We start from the raw sequence: 13384 nt of genomic DNA on the forward strand, positions 1-13384 counted from the left end.
ATGTTTTTTTTCTTTTTTTTTTCTTCCCCACTTTCAGTGCACACTGCACAGTATGCAAGGGCTGGCTTCTGGCCTTGTTGGTACTACACATCTGAAGTGTTTAGCGCAGATTCATCAAGACGGTAAAGGGGTATTCAGACGGAGGAGAAATGCTCGGGGGGTAAAGGCGGAGCCTAGTGACGTCAACTCGCGAGGAGAAGTCGCCACAAATGCCCCCCACTCACACGGACGGGGCGAACGGAGGGGGAGACCAGTGTTACCAGACTACTCCTGTGGCTTGTACCGCCCGTTTCACCAGCTGCCGACGACGATGACCCCAGCTACAGATGACCCCAACTGCAGACTGGACACCCACTGCCGCTCTCTGCAGGAGCAAGTGCAACAATGTGGCCAAACAAGAGCCAGAAATTCCTCCACATCCCCCACCGCCGGGGGATTGTTTGTCCTTTCGGGGAAAACGTCCCCGTCTCCTCCGAGGAGGCGCGGGGGGGTCACGCCCACTCGCTAATCCGTGACGTCGTGGTCACGTGATCCGCAACCCCCCCCGTCTCCCCCGAGCATTCCTCCCCCGTCTGAATACCCCTTACAAGACGAAGGGATAACACGTACACAGGCGCTAACTTTCAAAATAAGAAGTAATAATAAATCAATAAAAAAAATAGCTGAAAGTTATCACCTGTGTACGTGTTATCTCGTAGTCTTGTCCTGTCTTGATAAACCTCCGCTGCAAATAGTTGCCTTGAATGATTATATCTGTGTTGCAGCATAATATGTAATCCCTGACATTTTTGCAGTGCACAGCAGACCAAATGAGCAACACTGCAAACCAGCTTACACACACACACACACACACACACACACACACACACACACACACACACACACACACACGCACACACACACGTTCATTATTTATTATCAAATTTTATTTAGACAGCAGCTTGAAATGGGCTGGACAAAATGCATTTAATACAGATACCATTTGATATTTAAGCTAGTAAGCTTTCCACTAGGACTCCACAGTCTGATACAGAATATTGTGAAACAATTTTCGTGCATGGCTCCAACAGTCTTGCTGCTGTGTGTGCTTTCTGAAAAATTGTTTTCAATCAATGTCAACAAGTACTTCTTCGGAATTGAAGTTATTTTATTTCCTCAATGGGCCAATTACTCGTCCACAACTTCTGTGGATGACCTTTTGATGTGAAACAATATTTGCCTGATATGACAACAGACATAGACAAAATAGAACCAACTACAGGACGATAATAAACAACAGACAAAAACAGTTCCTCTGAGAATTGCTGGCACAAAATTTTTGTCTTTAAAGATGTCCTGAACTGCTTTTCCAAGTAATCATCAAATGACCTCAATTATTATCGGAGTTTACTGCCTCACGAATCGATTGCTGTGGAAATTTCTTGAATACGTCAAGAACGAGCGATGTTACAGGGATTTGTCGCGCGCTGTAAGTGTTTTCTCTCTTCTCTAGTCCCGATGAGTGCGGTGGAAGCTCAGTAGGAAGGGGTGGTGCGGGGGATAGATCTACGTCAGCGCGCATCATAACCTTGAGCACCCGTGATGAAATGCGGTCGCTTTCTCCCGTTGTTCTAATGTTAGCAGATTAGGGTCATTCCACGCAAACGTCCCAGCCATTTCGGCGACGATCTCAAATGCACTCGAAAAAAAAAAATCGTACTGATTTATTGCATTGAAAACAGTGAACTGCTAGAATATTTCAAAGAGAAAAAATATTTTGGTCACATGGGAGCATTATGAAGTTCGCAGAATGTCGTCCGAGTGATGTTTATCAGAAAATTTATTCTTAGAGTACCGTTTCTTGTCTCAATGCCAAATTTTGCCTAGATATTATGCAAAGGCGTTTGTCTAAGGTGTTCGAAGCTCAATAATATTACTGCAATTTATCAGTCATATACACCTCCAAAAAATTTGCATATTATAAGGAAAGAAATGTGAACATGGAATATTTTGGCAAATTTTCTGGAGGCGCATGGCAGAAAAATTGCAGTAATATTATTGAGCTTTGAACAACTTACACAAATGCCTTTGCTTAGTATCTAAACCAAAATTGGCATTGAAACAAGAAACGATACTCTCAGAATAAATTTTCTGACAAACAACACTCAGATGACATTCTGCGAAATTCGAAAGGCTCCTATGTGACAAAAAAATTTTTTACCTCCGAACTATTCTAGCAATTAGCTGTTTTAAATGCAAGAAATCAGCAAAATTTTTTTTGAGTACATTTGCAGTGATGCTACCGAGGACTTCTGATTTGGAGCAATTTTTGGAGCAGCAAAATTTCCATTTTGGAGCACTTTGGAGCAGCAAAATTTTCATCTTGGAGGACTTTGGAGCAGATAATTTTGCATCTGGGAGCACTTTAGAGCAGCGAATTTTACATCCTGGAGTGCAATACAGAAGCATATTGCATTAACATTCAAGCACCTGAGTATTATTATGGGGCTCTTATGAAGGCTAGAAATATTTCGATTCATTGCAAATCTCATGGAAAAAATAATCTCAGGAGCATAGGCGTGCGCACAGGGGGGGGGGGGGGGCAGGGGGGCGCAAAATCTGCCCCGTACATTGACCCTTGCGATAGCAATTATATGGACACTCTCGGCGGATTTTTGCCGTCGCCGTTGCCGTAATTTTCCGTATAAAGTCCAAATTAGTAATAACATCACCACGCGCATTCTAGCCGCGGGAAAAAGCTCGCGAGCGCTGGTGCGGAGATTAAACTAGCCGGCCGTCTGTCTCCGTCGCACGGACAGCGCATGAGATAACATCTTCCCGCGTGCGGGCCTGCCGTCGATTGCTCATCAAACAGAGAGGAAACGCCCCGCCCGTCTTTCGTAGGGAGCATGAAGGGACGCCAGGAAAGCGGAAGGGGGGGGGGGGGGCGGACCGCATCGTTCGAAGGGCGCAGTCGCTTGCTCGCGCGCTATCTCGAGGCATCAGGAGACGGCTCGTAAACTTGCTGTGCTCTCAACGCTTACTTCGCGTTTAGAGAACCCAGAGCAAGAAAACGCTTCGGTTCCTGGAGGGGCCATATTCTCTTAAACCAGCGTTTTGTTGAGTTACGCGAGATCGGATCCAGAAGAGTTAGCTGCTGGTCTTACTTCGTTTCACAATACAATTTTTTGGTATCGCATTCATTGCTTCGCTCTTAAGCGAAACTGAGTTTTTTTAACCGTTAGCTATTGACCCCCGAAAGCGACGGGCGGACGTGTAACATGGCGTAGCCGCTTCACTGTGAGCCGTCAGCGACGGGCCCGCTACTGACAGCTCCGCATTTGCGGCTGCTCCGACCAGGAGATATGATTTTACTAATGAGATGACATCTTTAAAAAAGCAAGCAAAAATTCGAATTGGAACCCTAGCACGTGAGATCGAAAGGGCAGGGCCTTTTAGGGGGTATTTACCGCAGAGTGATTACAAACTCGGACGTGCTGGCGGAAGGAATTACGAAAAAGCTGTTCTGGATGAAGATCAATGGATAAAGTATATCTGAGGAAAAGTGTCAACGCGTTTCCACCGTTCGCGTGCTCTTCCATAAACGCGAAGCAAGGAAAATTCGATATTGTACCATATATCTACTGCGAGCGATCCCAGATTTCATTCCGCGATGTTCGGAAACAGAAGTGACAGACATTTTAGCGGCACTCATGTAGTTATTACTGAACATTGCATTCCTTACGTGCCGTGCGACGCTTGAAACGAGTTATCAGCAGCGTTTCTGGAACGACGACGTCCGCCGATGAATCGCCGGACGTCATGAGCCTCTGCAGAGAGCGCGTTTTGCTGTCGAGCCGACTTGCAGAACAGAAGCTGCGTCGGCACCGTGCATGGCATCGTGGCTTACTCGGAACGCACGCGCGAGCGCCATTTATTGAGCGGAATAATTCTTGGTCCATGATTGCGACTTTATTGGCGGCCCCAAGATCGAGCTGCACATGTTCTGACGCGCCGGCGGTGCGATTGCCGGTGATAGACGCCCCCAAACCCGAGACTGTGGCGCAGTTTGGCGCAAATTTCGTCGATATTATCAGGATGGCGCAGTAAATACAATTTGGCGCACTTTGGCGCAGTTGGCGCAGGAGTGGAATCACTGCATTTGAGATGGTCGCCAAAATGGCTGGGACATTTGGTGTGGAATGAACCATTACATGTGGCAGCACCTTGTGGCAAGAAGTGCATCTGATCTAAATGCTGCTCTTGGTTTATATCAGCTACCCGCCAATGACAGCAATTTCCTGTGGGACGACTCACAGCAGGCACCCTGCCCACCCAAGAGAGTGAGGACGGGCCTCTGTATGAAGAGAGCTCACATGAGAAAATGATAACTTCATGCTCTGCTTCTCTCTCTTTACCGCGCACGACTGAAATATTTGGTTGAGCCGTTCATAGCAGTGTCCGCTTTCCACAGGATGTGTTTTCTCACCAAGTCCGAGGGGTGGTTCATGACCCCTTTAAAGATAGAGCAGATGTGATCCCCACTATGCGTTGCATGTAATGCATACAATGTGACATAGCTCACCTAATTTGCTCTTGCAGCCGTTTCATATTACAAAGAACCATCTAAACGTCCACACTAAATGTACTACAGGAATCGTGCCTAGTGCTATGACACACTTGGACTATGCGGCAGGTGTCAATCACACTATGAAAACACTTTTGACGTTTATGCAAGTTATTCATCCCAATGAGGCATTATTTCTTTGTTAGGTTGTACGTTGTTTATTGGGAAATGACCACCGGGTGCCCTCCGTGTCACATCATTTATCATCATATTCAACTGAAGTAGCACGCCGAGATGGCTACCTTGATAACCTGCCCAGTTTACACTGAACAGACTCTCTCTCGTGTTTCTGCTTAGCTCTATATTTTACAGCAAAGCTGTATATGACTACGTTTCTGTGTATTTTTTCTGTGCATCAACAAAAACGTATGTGCCGCACATGTTGGGCAAATGCCACCACTCACCACCGGTCCACTAAAAATGGAGAAGGGAATACGTGGGCGGCAAACACCAATTAAGGTCATGCACAAAACGCCGTGCACATGCCACAAACCAGACAAGGTGGCACATGTTGTGAAATGGAGAACTGCGGCAAAAAGATGCAAGTACCATGCCGTTCAAATGAAAAAGTTTGAAGGAGCGTATGCTACATTCAAAAGGGACTTTCTGGACAGACATTTCAATTTTAGTTTCAGGGTGTGTGATCAGCTGTGGTTCAGAATACTTTGTCGCCTCAGTGTCGTGTGCTAAACAGCATTGCTGGTCATCCCCCTTTACAGAATGGAATGGCTCCTCAATATTTTCGTTACGTGCTATTTTTAATGCTCATTAAATGTAGCAATGCTAGTAGCTCCAAGTTCGTATAAGCAAACTCTTCTGCAGCTTTGGCGCAACATATCTATGCATTTCAGGGCCACGCATGCATCTACAGGATAGTCTTTTCCAAGTTACATAATGTACCAGGCCACACACACAAACAGCACAATGCAGCAAGTACAATGAACTCCTTCAATCTTGCCTTTCATTGATCAACGCACTTTTTCACCAAGGTGATGTAGGGTAATACTAAATTTATTAATTTAAAAATAATTCACCGGCAGTCTGTGCAGCATTGAGTAAGGGACGTATCAAAGAAAACAAAATTGAACAAGCAAGAAACTTGTTAGGATAGTGAAATGTAAGTGACACTCAATTATTACTGTTGCGACAAGCAAACAAGGAGGTAAAGCAAGACACAGGGCCCAAAGAAGTACACAATGTAAATGATCACAATATAGGTAACTTTAGACAAAACCCTGGCAGCTAAGTGTCACAAACAATTTGAAGTACTTGTAGAATAATCTGAGATTCCAGATGCACGTAGCACACGGATGTAATCACACAGTGTGGGAGGGATTAATATGAACAATGTATGTTTATGAGTTTGAGTAACATTATGTTGTTTAATTGTTCAGTAGAGCTGTATTGAGAATGACACCTCGCAAGCAAATAGCATGTACAAGTACCAAGCAATTAAAGGCTTACAAGTTAGCAAAATGTCAAGTTAAGCTCAGGTGCTTTTAAAGCTGCAGTGACAATGAAGAGAAAAGGTTCAGCTGGTAATATGTATTGATCATTTGACAGGGCAAACACATTTGCAAGACAAAGAGGAAAGTGCTGCACCATTACAACTGTGCAATGTATGACGTGAAAGATATAAAGGAATTTATGCTTGATTGTCAATTGTAGTTGTAGCAGATTATTTATTTCGAATGACTTCTAATATGTGGATTAAATATCTACGACGAGGGGCTAGACTGGAGATGCAAGGTCAAGCTGAAGGCAAACAAAAGTTCATAACACCATTCCATAGACATTAGATAGCCAGTCATGTATATTGTGACAGAAAAATGTGTAGATTTATAATGTAGAGCATACAGGACACGGACAGAAGAAGGAACAGTGAAACACACAAGGTTAAATACTGGTGGCATACCAACAGGCCAAAGTAGCAGCATTAGTGAAATATCCTGATGATTTATATGTAACAGTAGGATGTTGTTAAATATTGACAGTGCAAAAATCAAAGATAAGAGAGACGAGAAAGACAAGAGATGAAGCGCATCTTTGTCGTCTCGCTTGTCCTTGTTTTTCATACTATTCAGACTTAAAGTGCATCATCAACTTGCTCAAAGAATCGCTTCTCCACGGTTGTTATTGATGTATGCAGTGACAGGTTTGGTGCGAAGATACAATGATCCCAAAGACATTCAATCTGTCGTTAATGAGTAGGAAGGATGGAGCATTCACAACTAAATGACACTCCAATAAATTGTGAAGGGCATGAAGTGCATCACTTTCTACTTGCAGACACACCAAATACGATCTACATCTTTGGGGAGTGCTCATTCAGGAATACAATTTTGCTCCACTTTGTCACGGTCTCACAGATATTCACTCTTGTACCATCTGCACAATCCTTTCTTGATGCGATAGCACTCGTGCTTTTGCCCGCCGGCAAAAGCCATGCTACACATAACGCACTTGTACAGCTTTTCACCCGCATGTGAGCGCAAGTGTTGCGTCAGGTTCTTCATCTCTGTGAACTTTGCCGGACAAAATTGGCAGGAGAACGGCAACTCATTTGTGTGCATCTGTTGGTGTTCCACGACGTCGGCCAGTATACTCGAGCGGTACCCGCAGAACCTGCAAGCAAAGCTCAAGGCGCACGGTTGGTCCTGGCCCAGAGAATGCTGTGAACCTCCTGCATACAGAGTTATGGCAGCTTGTCATAATGCTTACCTGCACTGTTATGTATTATGCCCGAGCAGACAAGTGCATGCAATTTTCCTTGTTACCTGAAGTACAACTGCGCCATAGCATAAATGATATCAGCGAACATGTAAGATTTGTTATTACTTATTCCTTGAAATTTCCAGTTATTGTCGTCTCACATTACAGAGACCTTACATACTAAGGGAAACTTACAAATTCGATTGATACTTTCGACACAGTGGAAAGCACTGACTTTAAAATTCTTCTTCAAGCAAGACCACACACTGTATGGGCTGATGACTCCCTTTTATTTTTAGTGAGATTTGTCAATCTGCCACATTAGGGAGTCACAAGAACGAAAACTTCAACAGTAGGTGCTGTCAAAATTGGCCTCTAGTGAATGTCACAGTTTTCTAAATGAACAGTACAAAACATGCAAATCAGATGGCGTCAATGCACAATTCTCAAATAGAGTCGATGACAAAGACTTAGTTCCATGTTCTGCTGCATTTCAAACTTCTCCTCTCCTACAACTACAATGGTTTTTGTTTGAGGCAATATTTCATTTCAACCTGCCATGTGCCGCTTTCATTCATTATTGTTTTAACAATGGACACACAATCTATTCGAAGCAGTGCTTCTTGCTATTCGGAGTGATCGCACAGTAAAGAGCGTATTGTCCTTTAGCAAAGCCTATGCAAATGGCCTTATCCTCTGCTAGTAATACTGAATTGAATTGGATGTATTCCTTGAAACAAGAGGTGACAAAGGCTAAAGGCAAATGAGTTGCAAAGGCCCCTGTCTCAACATATGCAGCAGCTCGGCAAGCACAAACAAAAAAATGTTGCAATAAGAACTAAAGTGCACAAACCTAAATCAATTTATAAAATAAAACAAACTATCCAAATAACTTGTTAGGAACACACAACGTCTTTGCTGAAAAACAATAAGGCAAAATAAGAGCAATGCCGTCGCCATGGAAAAAAAAAGATGTTTAAATGAGATAGAGAAACATTTAATGTTTCAAAGACCTGTATATTTTAAGGCACCCATATTTCCAATTCCAGTTCAACGTAGCCCTTATATAGAGCAATATGCCACTAAAGTAAGATTATATCTTAAATATGAATTTTCATGAAGGAGTATTCTTTATGTTTCTTAAACGCTAAAGGTCTTGGAGAGGTCTACTTTGCTTTCAGTTTTATTCGATAGTTCTTTGCGCTGATGTAGAGAGGTCTGTTTAGCGTATGTTTTTCTCATTAGGGAAGAACAAAATTTTTGTTTTGCAAGGAATATTGGCTTGACTGTTCACTAACAGCTGGCATAGCATACATCTCTCTATTTATCTCTTAAGTTATGATTTCAAGCATCACAGTACATTTCTCTCCTGAGGCATTGAGCCTATGAAAGTTAGGCAGAATGCTACAACTACATTAAAGGTGCCCTGTAACACTTTTCCAAGTAACCGTTGTATGGCCTCACTATTGGAGTTTATTGCCTCTATTGGAGTTTATCGGCTGCCACAAAAATTTTTAGAATCTGTCAAGTACAAGCGGAGTCACAGAGATTTGTCGCACCCTTTAAACGCTTTCTCTTTTTGTCCGAGCGAGCGTGCTGAAAGCCACAAAGGAGGGGATGACCAGGGGACATGAAGCTACGTCCGTACGTCATGACCTTGAGCACATTCTTTTCTTTCTTTCTTTGAATGCACGGCTCACTTTCAGCATGATGATGGGCGCGCTGGTGTAATTCTAGTGTGTAATTCTTGGACTATAGAGTGCAAGAATTAGCACCCCATGGTGGTCATAGTAACTATGCAGCTCATGAAACTCCAACCAGCCAATGGTGGCGTCCGTGAGCATAAGGTGCAGTCGGGATGGAGTCTACGGCATCGTCTGTCGAGACAAGAGTGAGTGATTTCTAGCTGTCCTTGAAACTTAATTGTAGATTCCATGCTGTGTGCTGCGCTATAATGTTCGGATCACATGTTCACGGGAGCCTCTTCTACCAATCAGCAGAATTTTCTGACCATGTTCAAAAAGTGTTGCTTGGCCCCTTTAAGTTGCTGGCAAGTTTCAGCAAAAGGCGAGGCTGTCTATTTCTGTAGCAATTATATTTTTTTATTATACAAGGTGCTCCATTCGATAACATTTACAGTCATGTCATCAACAGTGTGCTGCTGTCTCTCACAAGTAATTTGCTAAATAAACGGATGGTTGTATTAGATGGCTCCAAGGTTAAACATAGCAACAGAAAATGAAGACATGCCATTTCAACACGAAATGATGTATCACACTATAGCTTTCTCACAGCAGTTTTCCTTTGCACTAAGGCAATGTAACAATGGACTGAATGTTCCAACAGCCCCTGCATTAATGTGATCATGCATTAATTCACTGATTAATTAAAAGACACTAACAAACACAAAATCAAAGAGCACAGTGTTAAATGCGACACTTACACAGACTGAACTGGGACATAGGGGCACATATTCAAACAGTATATTTTACCACTACTTTGCATTTTCTTGAAATTAAATTCAATTGTTTAGATGTGGTAGGCAACAATATTTGTTAAAGTTTCACTCTACATGCATATTATGGTTTCAACACACTCTACCCCAATGAATGCTGTAATTAACATAGACAAGTTTCCGCTTAATGTCCAGATCTGCTGTCTCACACGAGTGGCATTCAATGACAGTGATAACCCCGGAAGTCCTCCCACGTTTTCTTGAGACGTTTAAAGCAAATGTGGATATACACAGCATACTAATGTAAGGCAGTGTCTTTTTCTAAGATAAAGGAAGTAGATTTATTCACCTATGAACAAAAATGGGCACTCCTTTTCGATCAACAGTAATCAAACATAGTGATGCAAGACTCGAAGAAACAGCCAACGATTGGAAAACTGGACATGAAGAGAGCCAAGGGTATGTAAGCTCCCAACACAATCAACAATTTACAGGTCACTTAAATATACAAGGCAAGAACATGCTTTGCTATACACTATACATTAAGTTCCAAAGAGCTGAAAAGCTAAGATGTTGTGACATGGCCAGGGATGTGCAGACACACAAATGAAAATAAAATAAATATGAAATAATATGCACACCATGAATGGTGCAGTTTGTGGGGTCACATTCACAAGGAAGGCAAATGTGTTTCACTTTCTTATAAAATGTACATTTGAAATTTAATTACCACTGATCTGTTCCATTTCCACCATAGGCATGCACAGGGTTCTTTATTAGGGCGTTCAAAGTATCACTGCAGAGTCCCCCTCCCCCCTCCGATTGGTTGGGTTCGAAAGAAAACCAGCTTTTCAAATGAAGCAATTATGTGCTTCTCAAAACGGCCTGGCTTAGGTCTCTGGCTTTCTGGGGGTAAAGTGGGGGTTGTAAATCACTCTTAGAATTCAACATCTGGGGTCCTCAGCTGCCATTATTGTCAAAAATCTGCATGGCCATCACCCTGCACTTTAAACATTGACGGGAGAGATCTGACTGAGCAAAGGTATGGGGCAGACTTGCCCCCCCCCCCACCCCTTTTAGATGAATAGTGGGTTGGTTGCCCACCCCTGTGTGCACGCCTATGATTTTCACTCTTTCGTGGCATTTCATGACTAATTAGAAGTTGTCAAATCATGCACCAAGATGGCTATACTCGTGTCTGTCTCGCGTGTAGCCTCTGAAGAAGGCGAGACCGCAGACACGGCACTTGTAAGGCTTTTCTCCTGTATGTGTGCGCACGTGTCGAATCAGGCAAGCCTTTTGAGCAAACCGTGCAGGACAGAGGTGGCAGGTAAACGGTCGTTCCCCTGTGTGGGTGCGCCGATGATTCACCATGACTGCCCATTTTTGTGTACGGTACTCGCAAAAGTTACAGGCAAAGGCCTGCTGGCTTTTCCCACCAGTGTTCTCGCTGCGACGAACAAGAGAGCTTGGAGAGACTCCTGCAGAAAGCAGACAAAAGAAAGAGATCATTTTGTGTGTTATATTTGCAAAGTTTCATAAGAACTCTGATTATTTTGCATAGAAGAACAAGTGCAGCAATACTTCAGTGCAGACTAGTTGGTTAATACTGAACTATTGACATGCTGTGCAAGCAGAAAGAAGGAAGACTGTGTTCTATCCCGGCTTCCTTTTCCTTCCTTCTGCTTGCGCAGCACGTCAACAGTTCAGTAAGAACAAGCATTTTGTGAACAGTAAAACAAACCTACTGCTAAATTTTACACACACACACACACACACACACACACACACACACACACACACACACACACACACACACACACACACACACACACACACACACACACACACACACACACACACACACACACGCACACAACCCTCAACAGGTGGATTTTCGTTACAGATGTGAGTCTAGGGAGTCTCAGTGTACTAGTCATATAAGTTCAATTGCAGAAACTGGCTGACAGGATAACCGGAGATGCAGTAATTTAACTAATATGGGAATGACAGATAGGCCTTTAATAACATGAAAACTGCCATAAAACTTTCAAAGCCTTAAGCATATTAGAGTTAGACATGAACACGCAAGAAACACGAGTTTAACATGAACACGCGACAAAACGCACTTCTGTCACATAGAAACTGAATGGCCACACCCCCTAAAGGGGTACTGACACAAATTTTTCATATTTTCGGATTTTCGCTCTAAATAAAAACACTGGTGTCGAGAACCCTAAACAGAGTATTGTGGTGCCTGGGAATGCATCGAATATATTTTTAATGTCGCTACCTTAAAAAAACACTTTCGGTTTCGATACCGAGAGGGTGGCTTCTTAGTGACCTGTCATCGCAGTGTGATGTCACGGGGAGACAGCAACTCGCGACATACTAGCAGCAGATCAGTCATCTGCTCACGGTGCACGTAAACAACGATGAGCGAACTGTCGTCCAGCGATCCTGATGTTGATTTCTGTGATTTAAGCTACATGCAGGACACAGAGTTCGCAAACTCAGGGGAATTGTGTTGACTTATCAGGATAATGTCCATTGCAGTGGGGCTGGCTTGCAGACGCTCAGCGACGCAAACTTTAAAATCAAAGTAAAATATTTTATACATGCTGTCTGACTCCGTTGTGTGGAGAGAGTTAACATTGCACACCAAGATAATGAAAAAAGTCGCTTTTACGATATCTCAAAATCATGTCAGTACTCCATTAAAAGAATGACGATAGGTAGAGCAACTATTTTGCTACAAAGCACGTTGCTATACACAGTACAGATGGAAGGCAGACAGTACAGGCAGACCTCACTTTGCTGGCTCCACAAAAATGCACTTGCATAGCACTATTTTAGAAAACTGATCTCTTTGTTTGGCTGTCAAACAAGAAGGAAAAATATCTCAAGCTTTCTACATGCTCTCTGACAAGTTAAGTTTGTGCAATGGAACATCAATTATGGCTTTGAGTGCCAGACAAACTTCTGTACTCTCTAATGCACTTGCACTAAAGTCACGTTCTACACCACTAACACTCATGTGATCCTCAAAGCTTAACCAGCACCAGCCAAAATTTAAGGCAGTCGCAATGTTTTTAATTCCTCTTTAGTCCCTTTCTCAGGGCTTGACTGAAGCAGTCAAAAGAAGCTATGTCAATTTTTCGCAATACAGGCTTGCCTTTAGGGCATACTGCTTGATGTGTATGTATTGTATGCATGCTCTTCATCGTTTTTGCTCCTTTCATTTTGCTGCTGTTTTCTTGTCTCCTTTGCATAGCGAAAGTTGTCGGCGTACACGGCGAGCAATTCTCCCAAGTGGTTGATGTTGCTGAGTCATAGTAAGATCAGAACACTTTGGCTGGCGCCAGTGCAGCATCCAGGATCTTCCACTCAGCCATAAAGATTTCTGTCAAAGATGTTTTAATTTAAGACCACACATGACGCATGATTGGAAGAGATTTGATGCCTCCTTTCTTACTGACCCTCCTTTTTGTTTTTTTCTTACCTACTGAGAAGTTTTAACATCCTGTGTTATATGACAACTGCTGTGCTATTCTAGTGCACAGGTGGAATCCTTCAGGCGGTCAATCTGCATTTAACCTTTTCTGTTCCTT

The sequence above is a fragment of the Rhipicephalus sanguineus genome, chromosome 2, assembly GCF_013339695.2.
Source record: "Rhipicephalus sanguineus isolate Rsan-2018 chromosome 2, BIME_Rsan_1.4, whole genome shotgun sequence".
NCBI classification, from domain to species: Eukaryota; Metazoa; Arthropoda; class Arachnida; order Ixodida; family Ixodidae; genus Rhipicephalus; species Rhipicephalus sanguineus.